A 13714-nucleotide genomic window follows, 5' to 3' on the forward strand; every position below is an offset into this window, starting at 1 on the left:
AAGAGTCAGTAACCAGAGGGCACTATTTTAGGGTGATTGGAAGAAGAGCCAGCAGCAAAGTGAGTTTGTTTTTGTTTTAATGAGTTGTTGTGCCTGGAATGTGATTCCCAAAAGAACAATAGGGTCATAGAGAGTCACTGAGTCATAGGTGTCATGGATAGACACTGCAGAGAAATAAGACATTTAGTCTAAAAGTCCACGTGAAACATCAACCACCCATTTACATTAATCCTACATTAATCCCATTTTCTTATTCTCCCCACCTCGTTAACTCTCCCCAGATTCTACCACTCACCACTAGGGACGAATTACGGTAACCAATTGATCGACCAACCCACAGGCTTTTAAGATGAGGGAGGAAACTGGAGCACTCAGAGGAAACCCAGACAGTCACACGGAGAACTCCACACAGAGAGTACCTGAGGTCAGGATTGAACCCGGGTCTCCGGTGCTGTGAGCCAGTGGCTCTACTAAGTGCTACCCGAGCAGAGTTTGGAGCTGAGTTACAGGATCACAGAATGGTTACAGTACGAAAGGAGGACATTTGGATCATTGTACTTGCCCTATGCAAGAGCATTCCAGCCCATATCCATTCCCCCACTCTGTTCCCAAAGCCCAACAACTCCTTTAATTTTTCATGCTCACCCAGTTCCATTTTGAATGTGACAATTGAATCTGCCTCCACCGGTCCCTCAGCATTAATGTTCCACACCCTATCCACTCACTCGCTGCATACAGTGATTTCTTCTATTCCCTTCCACTCTATTACCAGTCATCTTCATTCCACGTCCCCCATTCTTGACCATTTCACCAATGGTAACACTTTTTAACCATCTGTTCAGTTTATGCCCTTCATGATTTTAACTACCTCTATCAGATATCTTCACAACCTTCTGTGTTCCGAAGAGAATAACTCCGACATATCCAGACTACCAACTTAAATGAAGATTCTCAGCCATGGAATCATTTTGGTAAATCTCTTTGGCTCCCTCACCAAAGTGCTGGCTACAGAACTGGACACAATACTCTACCAGTGTGTGAACCAATGTTTCATGAGCATTCGTCATGACTCCCTTGTCTTTGTACACTGTTCCTCGATAAATAAAACACAATATGCATTTCTCACCATTAAACTTCATATGCCACTTATCTGCCCAGTCCACTAGCCTGTCTACATCCCCTTGATGTTTACTATTCTCCTCTTTACCATTCAGTGCATCTGCAAGTTTTGTGTCATCTTCAAATTTGGAAATTGTGTTCTGTCCAAATTAAGAAATGCAGTGGTCCTATTTCTGATTCCTGGTAAAGCCACCGCACACATCTCTCTGGTTTGAAAAACAATACTACTTTCTGCTTACAATTCCTTAGGCAATTCGCTATCCATGTTCTATATTGCCACAGTACATGGAACACCTTTGTTCCATTGGATTCAATCTTGGACAAGACTATCACATGGCACTTATCAAATGGCTTTCAGAAGCCCATACATATCACATCAACAGATTTGTGCACTTACAGGGTTTATCTCAATACCATTTTGAACAAGAAAGTTACATTAGTAATTTTCCAATAACCAAGCACTACACTTGAAGCTGCAGATTTAATAATAACTTCCAAAAATAAATCAGATAGATACTTAGAAGGAAATATTTTCCAGGGATATGACCAAAGAGGAATGGGATTGGTTGGGCAGTAAAACAAACACAATGGCCCAAGTGCCCCCTTTTTGTGTTATACCATGTTCTGACTCTAGAATACTAACTCCAGTGTTGGTGTGAAGTTTCAGGTTGGTCATGGATCCATTCCCTCACTTTAAGCCAGATCAGAATATTTTTAAATCATTTTTTTCCCCAATGTGAATGCATTTAGTGTATGAGTTTAATAACAGGGTAGTGCAAATGAAAATCCAATATTTAATTATATTTGGAGAACTGATTGGATCAAAGTCTGTCAGAGACAGCTTGTCTCTAAACTTGTTCACTGTGGTCAGCAGGGATTGTTATTTTATCTTCTTCCTTCAAGCCAGAGAATTTTTTTTTCCCTCTGTCTTACATTCTAACTTGGCCTGGGCAATTGTGTGTGTTTAGTCATGTGTATAGGTGTATATCTATGATTGTAGGTAGATTGAATGGACCGTTTTGTGTAAACGTGTGTGCCTTTACATAGGATTGCACATTCATAATATGTGTGTGACTGTAGGTGGATGTTCAGTGTGTGTCTGTGTGTTTATCACTGGGTATGGCAATCTTTGGAGTTCTCCACCTCAAAGAACTCTGGATGTTGAGTCATTACGCATTTTAAACGCTGATAAATTTGTTGGACTGCAGGGAACTTAAGGATGGCAATGGGTAGGAAAATGTGAGCGCAGCTTGAGAGGCCACATGGCTTATTCTTGGTTCTATTTCTTATTTGCCCCATTGTATCAGTGAACATGAGTACGTTGCTGTGTCTGTGCACATGTGTGTGTGTGTGTGTGTGTGTGGCAGACTCATTATGTGCAAGTGTGTGCACATGCTTTTCTGTGTGTGTGACACAGACTCATGTGACTTTATTTGCAGATGATAGACTTATTGTATGTGTATTTGTGTGTGTGACACAGATTCATTATGTGTGTCTTTCTGTGTGTATATGATGGACTCTGTGTGTGTTTTTGTATGTGTATGTGATAGACTGTGTCTGTGTGTATGTGACAGGGTCGTGTGTGTCTGTATGTGTGATAGATTCATTGTGTGTGTGCTTGTGTATGTGTATGTGACTTACTTATGTGTATATGTGTGTGATAGGTTTAATGTGTGTGTGACAGATTCATTATATATGTGTGTGTGCATGTGCTTGTGTGTATGTGTGTGAGAGAGAGACATCGTATCTATGTGTGTGTGTGAGAGAGACACACACATTGGATCTGTATGTGTGTGAGTGCATATGTTTGTGTGAGAGAGAGAGACATTGGATCTGTGTGTGTGTGAGTGTGAGTGTGTATGTCTGTGTGTGTGAGAGAGAGGCACGCAGATTGTGCGTTCTGCTCCTGTTTTATGTGTGTGAGTGGGTGCCCCTACACCTGTGGGAGTGAATCTATGTGGGCATGTATTTATGAGTCTGAGCTTTCATTGCAAAGCTGTTGACAGTGATGTGTAGCAGATCTACCGCCGATGTTCACTCACTCTTTATGTATGATGCATGTTAATGACGACTTACTGCAATGAAGATTATATCCCGGTCAACCCCACACCAGCATTTCCAGCAGCAAAAAAATCTCTAAATGTTAATATAGATTCAATGTGATTTTAGACCCCGAGCATGTATTATTACCAAGACAGTCCTGCACTTAAGTTGATATGAATTCACTATTGACAGCAGAGGTACATCGGCAGTGAGTGGCGAGGCGGGAATACCTGTTTCAGATGCGTTCAATTTCATTGACAATTATATCGAATCGTCTATTAAAGGACAGCCTCCGGTTCCGCGTTAACTTTAGCCACACTTCGGAATAGAGACGCTATTAGAGAGCGAGCAGACCGAAAGCTTCTCTGCCTCCTCTCCAAATAAAAATCCAGCCAGCCAAACGTGACTATAGTACATTAAAACCTGTTTGCTATTCACTGTGTTAAATTGAACTCTCGGCAGTGGTCTATCGCAGGGCGTTGGACATGAGGGGTCATTGCCCTTGGCTACACTCTGGGTAGAAGGCAAACTTGTCTGTATGTGGGTGGGTGGGTATTTCTCTCGCTCTCTCTCTCTCGCTCTCTCTCTCTCACACACTTCATGAAAGAGCTCGCATTAATTACCGAGCGTCGGACCTTCCTCCTCGCCAGTCCAATGACAGCAGTTAGAGGAGGCTCCAAACCATGGAGCCTGTACCAACGTTTCTAGAGAATCAGCAAGACACACTGTGCAGCTCCTGCATTTTTACAACGGGAGTTATTTTGAGGATATGTTGTCTCCCGACAAGGCAATGAAGAAAAAAACAGCGAGCCTTTTAAACAAGGGGGGGAGGGAGTGGGGAGAGAAAGTGAGGGGGTGAGATTGCTCGCTCTTTCTGTCTCACCTACCCCGGGAAGGCAAGCGCTTGGGGGAAGAGGGATGGTTGCGTTCTGTCTGATTCACAGCAGCGACACATTGCACGCTTGCATTGTACTGGAGGAACCACAGGATATTCTTGCTGGTCATTGACAAATAGGTGAACGGATCACCGGGATTGTGAAGCACTATTCCTCCCATTAGCACATGTTACGACGATGCAACCGGCTCGTTGATAAAGAGGCAATCTGGCGGACCCGTCGTCTTGTGGAATAAGGTAAAGTCTTGTGCATGTGTGTGTCTGTGTGCGTTTTCTGAAGATGTGTAGTTTGCGTGTTGAGAATATGAATTCTGCTCTTCGCTCCCGTTCTGAACGGAATCAAGGAACGAGGGACCATAAACCGGGCTGAATGGGAGATTTAAGACATTCTCCAGTGGGGGCCCGTTCAAAGTTACAGTCACAGCCAGAAGGAACAAATATTGCATCCCCCCCCCCCACCCCATCGATAAAGAAACAGTAAATTCCATCAATATGTGGCAGACCTTCCGGCCCACGTTTAATATGATCGGAAATACCCAAGGTTGTTGCTCCAACCATCCCGTCGCCCTGTCCATCCCTATTCACCTGTTGTGAATAGCATCAGATTTTATTTTGGCAGAATAAATCATAAAAGGGAGCTCCATCCACCGCCGTCTCTTCGACGCGGTAGGACGAGGAAATATTCCAACTTTGAAGTCGAATTTCACTCTTATCACGAGCGCTTTAGTCTGTCGTTACTACATTAGGGGCAGACTTGCCACCCCAAGCTTTTCACTCATCATGCAGATTTTTAGTGCCACTGTCTCCCGAATTCCTCGCACATGACATTGGGGCTGGCCGAAAGGCGAGGGATGGAGTTAGGCTAACTTTCTTCTCATCCGATTTCATGCACTGGATTCTTGCTTCCCAACCCCTGATAATCCAACCTGGGCTCAACCCTTCCTTCAGAAGGTGTACAGTTGATTTGGACTCTCCATTGATCACCTTAAGGTTGCCCAGTCAAATGGCGCCATTAAGAGTAAAAACCAATCTAATTACGTACCTGGTCACATCAACTAAGAGGTCTTAAGACAATAGTTTGGGTTTATTTAACGTGAAAACATGGTTCTCTGGAGATCATTTGGATTAAGAGTTCACATCAACCTATTTGAAGGACAACTCTAAATTGGTTGGAGAAACCAGGAATATCAGTGGTGAATATATTGTCTCAGCGTCATGCTGAAGACTTTTTATCACCGGGTCTCAAATTACATTTATTCCCCTCTTCTCTGCAATTAATAACAACTATTGGTAATTATAACAATTAATAAATAGATGTGATTTACACTGGTTTGGGCGTTTTAATTTTAATCAATTTAAAGATTATCTTTTCATCGAGGCAGGGAAAAGCTTGGAAGAATTAAATCAGAGAAGGTGGAAGAATTAACATCACCTCCACCACAAGTAATTTATAATTAAATGCCCTATATTTGTTATCTGAATTCACCAAAATTTATTGGGCTCGAACAAGAATCCAAATTCGTGGGTTTACACGTCGAGGATTGGTTTCTCAAGCGGGTTAAACGGTGCGCCGTCTCTCCGATGTAGGCGATCAAAAAGTTCCCAAATTCCATCTGAAATTCAGTCCCGCCGCATGGTTCGGGGCCCGCGGATGGTGAATGTGCGAGCACTTTGGACCCTTTCTCTCCCGTCCAACATGCACGAACCCTCTCTCCCTCTCACCCCCATTTGTCCTGAGCCCAGCTCTCTGGTGTTAGCACTCGTTGATCTACCAGTTGTATGGGTTGTCCTCGCATTTGAGCAGATGAGGTAATTTGGCAGCTATGTTGTTCGAGGCGATGAAATCTTCTACAGGTCGTTTATCTCAATGAAAAGTGGTTGGAAATCATTGTCTACCGTCCGGCACAAAGATAGTAATTAATTGTGCAAAAATAAATGCAAATAGCAATTATCTTAGTGTCTTCCCTCCACCCCCCCCCCCCAAAAAAAAATAACAAGTCCGATAACTGCGCTGAGTATCTTTATCACTTCTACACCAATGCATCTTTCCCAGTGTTGCGAAGATACGGGAAACCGCACAACCACTACTCTCTATTTACCCTTTCGTTGGACATTCATTGCGAATAAAATTTGAGTCTTGGTTATAAAAGTTCCATTCAGGCAAATCTTGTGTTTTTTTTAAAAAGCAGCCCCGGAGTGCTAAGTCACTGGTTAAAATGTCGCCCAAACGTCGAAGGAGAATTATCCAAAATTTCGCAGGACAGGGAGACGCAAGAAATTCCGCGGCAGCGCTTAGTTTCACTTACATTCCTACTTCAGTGGCGAGACAAATAGATTTTTGTTTGCAAGATTAGCGGGTGAGAAACGCAACATCGAGGGAAAGGGACAAATGAGAAATAGACTGTTCAGATGAACAAGTGATAGCCCTTGAAAGTGCTGCAGAGATTTCAAACAGATTAATATCGCAAAATCGTTTGATTTCACAAATGAATAAAATATGTATATTAGCTTTATCACGCTCTGTTCTGGTGCTTTACCGTCCACTGACACTAACACAAGGTCGCGGATACTTCAGGAAACAATTCCATTCCAATAGAATCACAATGTGATCTTAACAGATTTTTTTTCCCTCTGTCTAAAAAGGCAGCCTTCAAAAAATCATAAAGTGTGCTAAAACCCATTTAGCAGTGAATGCATTTGAATCTATTAAACCCTACTTTAATTAAATATGTAAGAGTTAGCTCTCCACACTGTATAGCTGTCACGAATGAAAGGCTTCTGAATCCAACAATCAGCTCTGCCATTGAAAATTTAAATATTAGAACTGAACGGTAGGCAAATATAATAGAACACAGAAGATGTAGTTTTAATCCTTTTTTTCCCCAATTATGCCATTATTCTAGGGTAGGTATTACAGTAAAACACTGGCAGTAAATAATGCCTCCTTTTTTAACCCTGACAGTGCTAAGGATTATCCAGATCAGCGTTAGAGACAGTAAAGTAGGCAGAGTACAGATAGGAGAAATTTCAATGTGCACTTTGTTGAAAGGAATGTTCAATATCTTTGTCAAACCTGAAGCCATTTCATACCTGCTTCATCTCATTGATAGTGAGAAAAAAAAAACGACCTTCTGCCTTGTACTCTTGTTCTGAAGGCATTCTGGTTTGTCACAACTGCCTAACCCAAAGGTTTGATTGCATGGGCCAAGTGTTGGCAGGTTGTGTTGGGTCAAACAAGCATGTGGGGAGGAAGGGCAACTGTGGAAAATGGAGATGATTGCAGCCGAGATGTGGTCCCATCCCTGACTGCTGTCCTGTCTGCCCTGTTCTCCAGGACAAGTTCCTGAGCTGCAATCCTGATGCCTTGTTTTGTCTAGGGTGGACTCAGTCTTTGAAGTAATGGTGTAACATGGGTTTCTATGGAATATTGCAGAGGGAATGTAATGTGGGGGAGGACGTCGAAGGGCAAACGTGAAATGTTGCTGCAACAGTTGCCTCTATTGTGCTCTCCGGGGACGTTTATGCCCTTGAAAATTGGGACAATATGCCCCTATGTCCTAATTATCTCCGCAAATTAGCAACCAACATTTTAAAGCCCTTGAATATCTTAGTTTTGTGCTATTTCATCTTTCCGGGTTAATTGGAGCTTCATCGCTGTATGGATCATTCCTTATACTTTCTATATTGAAAGCTAGTTGGTAAAATCGTTATGCTATGTGCAAGTCCATTGGCCATGATACTGATGGAAGGCCACTGATCGAGTCCAAATGATAAGGAGGCTGTGGAGAGCTTGGGGGAGGGGGGTCGGTGGTGCTGGTGGTGGGTGTCATGGCTACTGACCAGCATATCGAAACAAAGTCCTGACTGAATGCCCTGATGAATGCGGCTGGTAACGTTGCAGAACTAGTACAGGCCTGGTGATTCTGAATAACATTCCCTCCAAAAAAAAATCTAATTCCCTCGCTTCTGAGAAATTCTGTCTCATTGTATTCAATCTTCTGTGCAATTTAGGGAATGGCTCAGAATCATGAAACAGGGCAAAAGAGTAGCTTTTATACCACTAGTAAATGGCACTTTGTACTAAAAAATACAATGGCTCACACAGTTGTATATAATACCATGATCTAACATTCTTCTGTCTATTGAAATACACTATGATTTACATAACTAGAACAATCTTGCAGGTATATATCTTCTGTGTATATAATTTTTGAAAATGCACTGTTTGAAGTATACATTATTATGCATTTTATATTGCAATTTGAGTTAAAGTAGTTTATTTCCCATATACTGCATTAAGCACGGGTTCAATATATTTTGCAGTTACTGTACATATTATTTACTGGATTCTAACAGTCTCGTATGAATAATATGGAGAATTATAGCTAGTATTGATTGTGAGCGGATCTAATTGAGGGATCTAATTGTAAGAGCAAAATTCAAGTAGTTTACAAGTGTTATCTAAACCCCAAGGTGAGATTGTAGCCTTCAAATTGTTTCTGCATGTCCACTATTTGCTACAACCCCTACTGTGCAGTCAGTAAGGGTGATGACTGAGCCATGTTCTCTGTCCATTTATACATTGCAACTTGCATAGAAATCCTCAACAGTTATTATGTGGTTTTGTTATCAGTGAGGGATTATTAATTGCGATATAATCTCCACTCCTAATAGTTAATGGATGATTACTGAATGATAAATCTGTTGGTATATATCAAGCTATCTTACTAATCTTACATCACCAGTCAAAATTCATTTTCAGCCAGATTACACGAACAGTATCTGTTTAGTTTTGTTAAAATGCAATTAAAAGATAAATAAGGGACAGAGTTCAAAATGAAAAGATTTATATGAAATAATACTTGTAATATCAACTGAGGATGTCATAAAGCACATTATACAAACAGCAATGAGATGCATGATCAGTTAATCTCTTTTACTGAGCATGATGATTAGGACATCAGTAAGATTTCCTAGTATTTGTTTGAATAGTGGCTTACTTAACATCCACTGAAATCCTCATGCAGGACCTTGGTTTTGCATTTTAAGCAAAGGATGTTAACCTCCAATAATGTCACATTCCCTCAGTGCCGTATTGGATTGTTAGCTTAGATTGCATTCATTCTGGCAATGGATTTGAATCCACAGCTTTCTAACCTGGGGCAGAAGTGCGATCAGCTGTGCCAAGTTAACACAGAGGATGTTGATCGGAACCCTGGTTAAGCTGAATAGCCCCTTCATCTCCTCTGAATTGTCCTTGAGAGGGTACAGGGAGAAGCAACAAATCTGACTTCAGTGCTTCAGAACTGATGTAACGTACAAAGATTAAAATAAATCGGAGACTTTTTTTGAAAGGCTGTGCATTTCCACACTTCCAAACTAACATTTACAGTTAAGAAAAAAAGATAATTATTGGGGAAAGCAGAATGGGGATGAGGGGAATTTTTTTCTTGTTGCACTGTGGGTTGTTCTGATGTAGAACACAGTGCCTGTAAGAATGGTACAAGCAGATTCAGTTGCAACCTTCAAAAGAGAATTGTGCATACAATCAAAAGAGGCAAAAAAATGCAAGGTTATGGAGGCGAGCAGGGGATCGGGACTAATTGGGTGGCCCTTTCAAAGTGCCGAAGACAATATGGTGGCTGAACGGACTGTTTCTTTGCAGAACCCGTTCATTATTTTCAAACAAAAATGCAAAAATTGATGAAGGAGAATTCTTTACCACAGCAAAGGTACAAATACAAGAGAACATATTTTTGAAAAAGTAGAATGTTTGGAGTAGAAAGGAATATCCTGATGAAAGAACGATATGTGAAGGAAATAACAAGGAAAGGCTATAGAAGCAAACAGTTTAAATAGGTTAGAGGCAACTATGCACTGGTAATTTGACAACATTGACCAGAAAGCTGCATTTAACTAGAGGACAGTGTTTTATAAGATCACCCTTCTCTGAATATACAGTATATCTGGATAAATAAGGACAACAGATACTAATCAGCATAGAACCAGGCCATTCAGCCCAACCAGTCTCTGATGTTCATCATCCACAAATAATAAGATATAATCAGATTGTGAAACTGAAATCAGTCAAAGAATGGCCATATCAAAGAGAGTCTTTCAGTTTCTTAGAAAAGAAATGTCAGTTTTCTGCATTGATGTCGCAGTCATGCACTCTCCAATTAGACTCTTGTTAGCACAACAATTTCTGGATTAGATAGAAACATGCCCAGAAGAAGTGGGGATAATTGCTGCCACCTCAGTGTTACAGCCAATCTTTGCTCCGGCTGTTACATTGATCTGACAATTTAATTCCCAACCAAATCCTATAGCTGGACAACACATGATCTTTTTTGGCAACTTTGCATGACTACCCATCTAATATTTACACTGCAATTGCGGAGGAGAACTTTAATGGGAACTCCATACTCTTCTGCAATCCAATGTAAGCAAAGTCAAAGTCAAAGTCAAGTTTATGGTCATATGCACAAGTACATATATGCATAGGTGCAATGAAATACTTACTAGCAGCAGCATCACAGGCACGTAGCATCAGATACACAACATTCACAGAAAAAAAACATAAATTAATGACATAAATTACACAAAATTATACAAGAAAGAACGCAATTAGAACAAAAAAAACTAAGTCCATTGTAGTGCAAAGTGATCAAAGTGGTCACAGTGTTGCTATCTGAGGTAGTGATTAGGGTTGTGCCTGTCGATTCAAGAACTGAATGGTTGAAGGGAAATCGCTGTTCTTGAACCTTGTGGTATGGGACTTCTGGCTTCTGTATCTCCTGCCCGATGGTAGCTGCGAGAAGATGGTATGGCCTTGATGGTGGGGATCTTTGATGACAGATGTCGCCTCCTGTAGATACTACTGCTGGTGGGGAGGGATGTACCCATGAAGCCCTGCATGTGGGAGCAAGCAAGTGGGACTAGCTCAGTTAGGGAACTGGGTCGGCATAGATGAGTTGGGCTGAAGGGCCTGTTTTCCATGCTGCTTAGCTCTATATACTTTTATACCTATCCTCCCCTCTCTGTAAAAAGCTGCCATCAATAAGGACAATGCCCGTTGTTAAAGCATTTGAAACATAGTGACACCATCCAAAATGCTTCACTCTGGCAATAACCCTAGCCACATTAGCAGATAGTAAGGCGGATGATGAACAGCTTGAACCAAAAGATAGATTTCAGTTCCTGAAGAAGTTTCCTGAACCAAGGTAGAGAAGTAGAGGGATTTAGAGAAAGACTTGCGAGTTTAGGGCTTGAAGGCTTGACCTTGAGTAATGCAATGATAAAAATCAGGACTACACCAACACTTGAATCACCAAGGCAGAGAAGACTGCATACTATGTGCTGGAAAATGGGATCAGTATAGGTAGGTATTCGATGGTCAGTAAAGACATGGTGGGCTGAAGGGCCTGTTTCTGTGCTGTGTGATTCTGTAAACTCTACGACCACACAATGCCAGAATTGGAGAGCAGGGATTGTGATTTTAGGAATGAAAAAGGAGGGCAGTGTCCTTAAGGGATTCACAGATGAGAATTTGAAATTGAAGGCACTACTGGGCCAGGAGCCAATGTAGATGAGCGAGCACAGGGCAATGGGTGAAATGATCTTTGAGCGAATTAGAATGATGGAAAAATGTACACAGAACAGCTTGAGCCATGCCAACCAGTTTAATGTGCCAGATGTCCGAATCCAGTGATGTGTACCAGGCTGGCTCATCACTAATTGGTTAATTAAAGTCCGCTTTTAAACAACTTGGACAAGTTCTTTGCCCACTATTAGCATGACTCCCTCTCCAGAGGACTGATGGCATCCCGTGAGTCCTACATCCCCCCCAGTCAAAACCACTTCCCCTGCTTAACCATCAGGAGAAAGCCTCAGCCGCCCTTGATGACTAAAATATTGATTAGGTTACCACATTTGACATCTTGATGAAAAGGATGTACTTATATGACTAAGGGTTGAAGGAGGTAGTTTAGACGTGGGTTGGTACCATATAGTATCTAGCTATGCTGTTTTTGCCCTGGGGTTACTTAGAGTGGGCATGGCTGTGGGAATTGGCAGGATATTCCTTAAGCACTAATGCCATAAAATGGTCGGTAAAGTTAGCTGTCATGTCTGGCCAGATTTATCAATAACCACTTTGACTTTGGCACAATACCGACCAGCCGAATTTCATTGTGTGGTTTAAAGATGAGAGGTAGAACTCGGTCCAAAGTGTGATAAAAGCCATTTCTTCTTCTGAGACATAGAGCCAGATACAAATTATAAAGGAACAGCATTATGATAACATTGAGATTAAAAAAAATAATCTCAATGTGCAATAATCCAAATTAATTATTCCAAGTGATAAACTGCCAAGATTATGTTTTTCCTAATTTGGTTTCAGTATGAATACTGTTAATTTCCATATTTATTTAAAGGGTGTGAAAGATTATCTCTAAGGAGAGATAATTGACAAGTTATTGAAGGCAGATCTTAAGAACATTCCTGAATATTTGTGACAATTTAAACATTTTGCACTGCGACAGTCTGTGTGTATCTCGAGGTAAATAGATTTCCGCTGGACTTCTGTCTTCAGTAAAGGTCCAGGGATTGTCTGGTGACAGTGACGGTAATTTTTCCTCAGACTAGACAACAGCAGAAAGCTGGTTTATTGTGCATAAAACTTCCTTTCCCCTTTTTTGAAAGACCCTGACCAATGTTACAGTGCTTTTCGCCAGCACTACAGAACTTCTTTCCAAAATGTTTCTCTTCCCAAGGGAACTTTCAATGTCCTTCGCACCTTGGAGCTCACAGAGGAGCAAAGTTCAAAGTCAGAGCCACACAGCATTGATTCAGGAAGCACCCTGGACTAAATGAGAGGGGTGGATTAACATCTTGGAGAAAGGGGTCCCAGCGTGACGGCTGAGGAAGTTAAGTTCTGGGTAATGAGGAATTAATCCATAAAATCAAAAGTTAAGATGGTGTCGGAGGGAAGTAACTTTTTGTGCAGCTCCTAAGAGAAATATAAAGTACTCCCGTTTACAACTACTCCTCTTTTGCACTATTTATTTATATTTGTAAGTTACGGTAATTTTTATGTCTTTATGTCTTGCACTGTACTGCTGCCACAAAACAACAAATTTCACAACATGATGTCAGTGATAATAAACCTGATTCTGATTCTGATTACCATCTTGTTACAGAAAGACAAAGTCATAGAATAATATAGCACAGAAACAGGCCCTTCAGCCCAACTTGTCCACGCCGACCAAGATGCCCGTCTAAGCTAGTCCTGCGTTTGGCCCATGTCCCTCTAAACCTTTCCTATCCACGTACCTGTCACGAACCAGCAACAAAAGAAACACACTGAGCATGATTCAGTGTTAAAAACTATTTTATTAATCACTACTATTGATAATACGTAAAATAAAAGTAAAAATGTTAGTATGTTAGAATTCAAGAATGTTGAACCTCGAACGTTAACCCCAAAACTAAACTCTTCGTGTGTGTGTGTGACAAAGTCCAAAACTCCCAGTTCCTGAATGGTTCTTAAAGTTCAGTTCCGCAAGCCATAAGGTGAAACATGAGCAAGGGCTTCTTCTTCAACAACCACCATTGTCTGAAGATAAGATGTAGATGTAGAAAACATAGAGAGAGTAC

At 41.2% G+C, this 13714-nt stretch overlaps 1 protein-coding gene across 1 annotated transcript in view; it reads left to right on the forward strand.

Annotated features, from left to right (window-relative positions):
- The first annotated feature begins 4012 nt into the window (after nt 1-4012).
- Nucleotides 4013-13714, forward strand: part of cdh8 (cadherin 8) — a 249829-nt gene continuing 240127 nt past the window's right edge. The window contains exon 1 of the mRNA XM_052028021.1: nt 4013-4294. The gene's annotated coding sequence lies outside the window, so the exon portion shown is untranslated. The remainder of the gene's footprint in view (nt 4295-13714) is intronic.

Source organism: Pristis pectinata, chromosome 13 (assembly GCF_009764475.1).
Source record: "Pristis pectinata isolate sPriPec2 chromosome 13, sPriPec2.1.pri, whole genome shotgun sequence".
Classification (NCBI taxonomy): Eukaryota; Metazoa; Chordata; class Chondrichthyes; order Rhinopristiformes; family Pristidae; genus Pristis; species Pristis pectinata.